This window comes from Delphinus delphis, chromosome 1 (genome assembly GCF_949987515.2).
Source record: "Delphinus delphis chromosome 1, mDelDel1.2, whole genome shotgun sequence".
Taxonomy (NCBI): domain Eukaryota; kingdom Metazoa; phylum Chordata; class Mammalia; order Artiodactyla; family Delphinidae; genus Delphinus; species Delphinus delphis.
Window position 1 is genome coordinate 1,504,793 of NC_082683.1, and position 6,024 is coordinate 1,510,816.

General features: G+C 61.8%; 1 long non-coding RNA gene across 1 annotated transcript; it reads left to right on the top strand.

Annotated features, from left to right (window-relative positions):
- The first annotated feature begins 3,799 nt into the window (after nt 1–3,799).
- On the top strand, nt 3,800–4,605 carry LOC132434960 (uncharacterized). The gene is made up of 3 exons (XR_009521466.1): nt 3,800–3,815; nt 4,296–4,430; nt 4,581–4,605. It is a non-coding gene; the product is annotated as an uncharacterized lncRNA (long non-coding RNA).
- The last annotated feature ends 1,419 nt before the right edge of the window (nt 4,606–6,024 follow it).

The following is a 6,024-nucleotide window of genomic DNA, read 5'->3' on the forward strand; positions in this document are numbered from 1 at the left end:
TGAAAATTGGCTCTCCAGCCATCTCCTGAGATTTTGTAGCAAAGCTTCCTCTTCTCGGGGCATTTAAGTCAGGAGAGAGGCTGAGATCTGACTCAGCTGTGGCCCAGATGCGAGAGGGGGGATGCGGCTGGATCTCGGGGAGACCAGGAGCTCTTTGCCAAGCGACTGCCTGATGGAACTGTGCCAGGGTCTCCTGACAATGGTGGCGAGTTTCTCTGGCGGGGTTGGGGGGTGGGGGTGGGTTCTCTTTCTGAGACGCAGAGCCCAAGACCTTCATCTCTGGCCACGTCCATCCAAACGTCCCTGCTCCACCACCCAGGACCCCAGGGCCGCTCACCAGCCCCACGAGTTCCCTTGGGAATGGACGTCAGCCCCGCCCCCTCTGCAGTGGCCACTCCTACCGTCATGGTCAAGTGTGGCCACCACTTGGTCCCCAAGGTACAGACTTCAAAAGGAACATAGGTGACCGTTCCATCAGCTGTGAAACCATTGTGGGGCCCAGGCTTCTAGGGGCCCGTTTTCCTTGGCAAGGACACGGTCAAGCTGTCCCAGACCCTCAGCAGAGGCAGTTTGGATCCTCGGGTCACTGCTGGCACGGCGTCCAGTCAGGAGAACCTGAACCACCCTGCGTATTTCAGCAGCGGGCGGTGACATGGGGACCGTCCTCTGCACAGGCCTCGGAGGGAGAAGGTGGGAAGCACGATGGGCACGGTGCTGGGAGGCCGGGGGTCCGCTGGCCAGGCCCTGTTAGAGCCGCCCCCACCCACGGGGTGCTTACTCCCCTCCCCCCACTGCTCTTGCCCCAGGCTTTGCAGGACAGGGTCCTTCTTGCTGCTCAGAGCCAGACGACACCACGATGCGTCCTTGGGGCCGGTTTCCCTGCCTCCGATCCAGGGCAGCCCTGGTCTCTCCCCAGCACGTCTCCTGGTGTTTTCTTTCCTCCCATCCTCTCTTTATTATCCGGGTAGAAGTTAATCCCATGAAGCACACAGCCCCCCCGCCCCAGACCGAGGTACGGGACATCCCACGCCCACTTCCCCGAAGGGCCACCTCTGCCCTGACGTCCACCCGGCTGCTCTGCTCCCGACTCACCCTCGAGGTCCCTTGGGATGCTCGCCCGTCATGCCTGTGGGGTTGACCTCGTCCTGTCCGCATATTGCTCTCCGCTCTCTTTCATTTGCTGATTCTCGGTCTCTCTGTATAGGGGAAGGCTCCATGGTCAGGCGCCCTGTTTGTTTTGTCTCCCCTGACCTGCCTCGGAGCCTGGGGCCCGGCAGGCGCCCCGGGAAGTACTTGCTGAATGAATGAATGAAGGGGTGCAGGTGCACGTACCCGGGACGTCCAAGGGAACCAGACGGCTCCGACTGGCAGGGAGACGGCCTCGCCCTCCCGGTCTCCCGCCCAGCATCAGCCCCACGGGGGGGGCGGGGTGGACTGGAGCCCCCTTCCTTTGGCTCTCGCAGGAGTGTTGGCCTCACAGCCCATTAGTAATGGGAGTGAAGCTTCGGAGAAACCGACCCCCACAGACAGAGGCGCAAGCCCCGCCTCTCACTGTGCCCCCTGCATTCGAGCCCTGTGCTGCCCCAGGTGACCGTGGACACAGCCTTGGTGAGCCCCTGAGAGGCTCTCGGCCCGACTCCCAGGCTTCCGTGCGGATGAGAAGAGGCAAGCCTCGAGCACACACCCTGGAAACGTTCATTTCTGCTTCTTCAAGAATGGGAAGATCCGTTTTGTGGCATAAACCTGGTTGGCGGTCTTCTTTCTCCAGAAAGGCAGCCCCTTAGCCACAAGGGATCCCTCAGCTGCCTTCTGACTCTGGGCGGCGAGCTCTGGCCCCGACTGGGACGCAGCGCCTCTGAGTGGCTGGCTGGGGGCACGGAGATGCCGGCTCGGTCTCCCTGGCCCAGCCTGTTTGCAAGCCGCTCACCCTGATGGATCCTGGAACACCAGAAGGGGATCCTGGGCAGGGCTCCATCTGCAGAACTCCCAGGGTCCTTTGCATTTCATGCATTCATTCATGTATTCACTCATTCATTCATCCAGTCATCAGCTCAGGGGGCAGCCTGGACATCTGGCCTTCCCACCCATCTTCCCCTCCGATAGCTGCTGGTGTGGGGCCTCCACGCAGACAGAGGCCCAGAGGATCTTGACGGTGGGCGGTCGGTCCTCTGATGGTTCAACCGCTGCCCTGGGCTAGGCACGCTGGACCCAAGTGGATGGTCCCAGGCTGACTGAGCAGTCCACAGCGACCGGGCAGCAGGGCAGCCCTGCCCACCAGCCAGCAGTGTCTCCCCGAAATTCAGCACAAGTTGGGGCTGCAGCCCTTGACACTGACTGCAGCTGCTGGGCACCAGCAAGTCCCCCAGTGACCGACGGGTGACAGGTCCATCGGGGCTAGTGAGCGTCCCCCGTGGACATTGCCCTCCAGCCCCTGCAGGCCCACTATCTTCCTCTGCCGCCTGACCCTGTGTCCCTGAGGCTGACCTGTAAGGACCCCTCTCTGCTGCGCTGCCCTCTGGCTTCCCGGGGAGTTTGGGCCCTGAGGTCAGAGGGCTGGAGAGGGACCCATTTCCTCCTGGGGGGTTAAAACCACTGCTGCTGAGTTTCTTCATCCTTTACCTGTTGCTGGGCCCTCAGCCTACCGAGCCCCTGTAGACAGCCCCATACAGCCTCCCCTTCCTCTCCTGCGGGCCCAGGCCATCTCTTTCTTGCCAGGATTCTAGCGATGGTGTCCAGGCTACGGCTGACCCTTCAAGGCTGGACAGGCACTCACAGATGAGGCAGAGGGAGGAGGTTGCCCTGGGGTGCTCACAGAAGACCCCTCCGCGGGAGGGCCTGGGCGGTGCCCCAGCCGGAGCCGGGCACCCCTCTGCAGGGTGTATCCACGGTGTGCGTCAAGCTCCCGTCCTGGGCGGGGCGCTGACCGCGGGGAGGGGAGGCTGTGCGGGAGTGCCTGTCTCCACAGGGGGGAGCTTGAAAATCCAGGGATTTTCCTGGCGTGTCGTCTCTAATAGACATCGTTACCACCTGGAGCCTGATGTGCTGGTAATTATCTTCCTGGGCTTCACCCTGAGCCCCGGCAGCGCCGTTAGGGGCGTGATGTGCGCGTCCTAAAACAGTGATTATTTACAGCGCGTGCCATTCAACCCCCATAATCCTGACGTCTGTGTCGAGTCCTGGTCCTGGGAGTGAGGGCGGGGCTGAGGGAGCTCTGGTGTCCCCTCTGTCCCCTCCGCAGAGGCTGGCCCAGCACTGCGCCAGCTCCGAAGTGTGGCTGGGAAAGACTCGGGGTCAGGCCTCGGCCGGAGAACTGCAGGCCGGGTCCACACTGCCCGCGACAGGGCTGCGTCTGGCCGGGTCTGGGGCCTCTGTGTGCCGGCGTCCCTTGGGACCACCAGGCAGCAGAAGGGTCTGGAGCAGGTGTCCATCCAGGCTCCGCCAGGGGCCCATGGGTGACCTTGGCTGATTGCATTTCCTGTCTGAGTCTGCAAAACGGGCACGACCAGCACACCTGCCTCCAGACTTAGACGCACGTTACCAGGCGAGACGAGGCTACGCTCTGTGATTCCAGCTCTGTGACATTCCGGAAAGGTCCAGTCTCCGGGGACGGCAAAAAGGCTTGCCAGGGGTTGGGTGGGGAGGAATGAGCATGCAGAGAGCAGAGCATTTTAGGGCAGTGAGAACACTCTGTATGACACCATCATGATGGATACGTGTCTTTCTACATTTGTCCAAACCCGTAGAATGTACAACAGCAAGAGGGAACCGCGACGTGCAGACTGTGGACTCTGGGTGGTCACGACGTGTCAGTGCAGGTGTGTCGGTTGTGACAGATACATCCTCCGCGGGGATGCTGACAGAGGGGAGGGTGTGTGTGGAGGCGGGATGTGGGCAGGAGATCTGGGAACTCGCTGTGCCTTTCCCTCAGTTTTGCTTGAACCTAAAGCTGCTCTAAGAAAGATTAATTTTCTTAAAAAGACGAGCTTGTCGGGGGTCCGTGAGGCCCGAATGAGCGGATACGTGTAAGCCGTGTGTCTCGGCGGGTTTTCGGAGCGGCAGCCACGTGGCCAGCGTGGCTCAGGTCTCGGGACACAGGAGACGTCGCTGGGCAGGGGCCGCACTGGGCCCCCCGTCTCGCCCTCCCCTGCCCTCCGGGGCGGGGGCTGCCACTGGGAGTCTCTGGGGGCAGTGGTGCGCCACGGCTCTCAGAATCAAGAGTCGGTGTGGGATCTTTGTTAGCGGCGGGGCATGCCTCTTTTAAATTATAAATCGATAAATAGTTAATTCACTAATAGAACTCTCCTGAATATTTCATGCGGCCCATGCACCGCCACGCTCGGCCTCCGGATGTTGATGGAGCGGCTGCGAGGGATTCGAGGCGAACTGCCCCCAAACTCCGATCAGCTCAGCCGCGGACTCAGCGGGAGCTGGTGAGGGTCCCCTCCCCTCGCCTGGGACCGCGCTGGTGCTTGTGTGATGCCCTAGAGAGGCTGGGCTTCGTTCCCCATAAGCCACCGCTGCTCAGAGGAGGGACGAGGTTTGAGGAAAAGGAGGTGTTGTGGGTGTTTTTATTTCCCCAGATTTACATGTTGAAACACCAAGCCCTCGTGCCTCAGGACATGGCTGTATCTGCATCTTTAAAGAGATAATTAAGGTAAAATGAGGTTGTCTGTGTGGGTCTTAATATAATAGGACTCGACCCCAGAGGCACTCCCAGGGGAGCTGGGTTGGTAAGGTATTCAGTAGGCGCCACATCACCGTCCAGTGCGTTTCCTCCAGGCCGTTCTGGACCAGGTGGGACCCCGCTGGCCAGAGCGCCAGGCTGAGGAAGTGTGGGCGGCCCCTGGGCTGTGTCCACGTGGACGGAGCCTTTGACTTGGTCTCTGAGCAGCCCGTCGGGGCCTGCGGGGGACACCGCTGGCGAGGGTCTCCTCTGTGGGTCTGCGCCTCCAGGAGCCCACAAAGCCACTCTTGCTAAACCATCCTGACGTTTGCTTGGTCCCATCAAGCCTGTGGCCAGCGGGGACCCGAGCCTGGCAGGAGACGTGGCAGCACCGTGGGTAAGGTTCCCACCCTTCTCTGCAGGTGAGGGCAGGCCCCGCAGGTGACCCTAGGTGCGGGGACACGCCCACCCCTCAGAAGAACAGATGCAGCTCGGGAACTGGGGCGCCCGCAGCCTTGGGTCCACAGTGGTTATTCTGTGCCCTTGGTGCTGGTGACTGCTCCGGGGACCTGTCGTGTCCCCGGGGAGGGCGGCAGCCCCTCCCAGGTGCGGTGGCCTTGGAGCAGATCCGTGTGCTGCGTGGCCCTGTCTGCTGTTGCCCCCGAGGCAGCCCTGCCTCCGTGGCCTGTTAGCTCTGCTGACAGAGCTGTAGCAGTGACAGTAGATTAATATCTCTTTAATCAGCCAAAATGAACATGGCACGCTGGTGACAGTCCAATTTCCTGCTAACAGATCGTAGCCCATCTAAACCCAGCGCTCTGCTGATTTTTATTTCTGCCAGAGATAATTCAGTGTGGGAGGACCAGCCAGCACCATCCCGGCCGCCGCCTTGCTGTTCAATAAATCTCGCTGCGGCGGCATTTCTCACCCACCTGTCAGGCGCCCGCCGCCCGGGGGACAGATTGCGCCTCCGTGGGCCGGTGGCACTTAGAGGCCGTGGCAGAGCGAGGAGGCACGACGCGGCTGCCGTCGAGCTGGGCCCGATGTGCCTTTTCCCTCAACGGGAGCCACTGCTGAGTGTCCTGGAGGCCGCCGGAGACAAAGAGCAGGGGCTGCGGGAGCGGGTGCCCGCGTGTGCACACCTGTGGGGTCCCAAGGGGGCCCCGGCTTCGTGTGACTCTCCGGTTGCCCCTCCCAGGCCGTGGGAAGTCGCTTCTCTTCCCATCTTCTCTGCAGGTGCGGAGAGCAGCTCTCGTCCCACCTGCTCCACAAGGGGTGTCCAGAGGCCCGGAAGGTGGGCGCCGAGTGAGGCTGGCAGCACCGGAGCAAGCCTCTTACCCGATGACGAGCCCTCAGGGGGC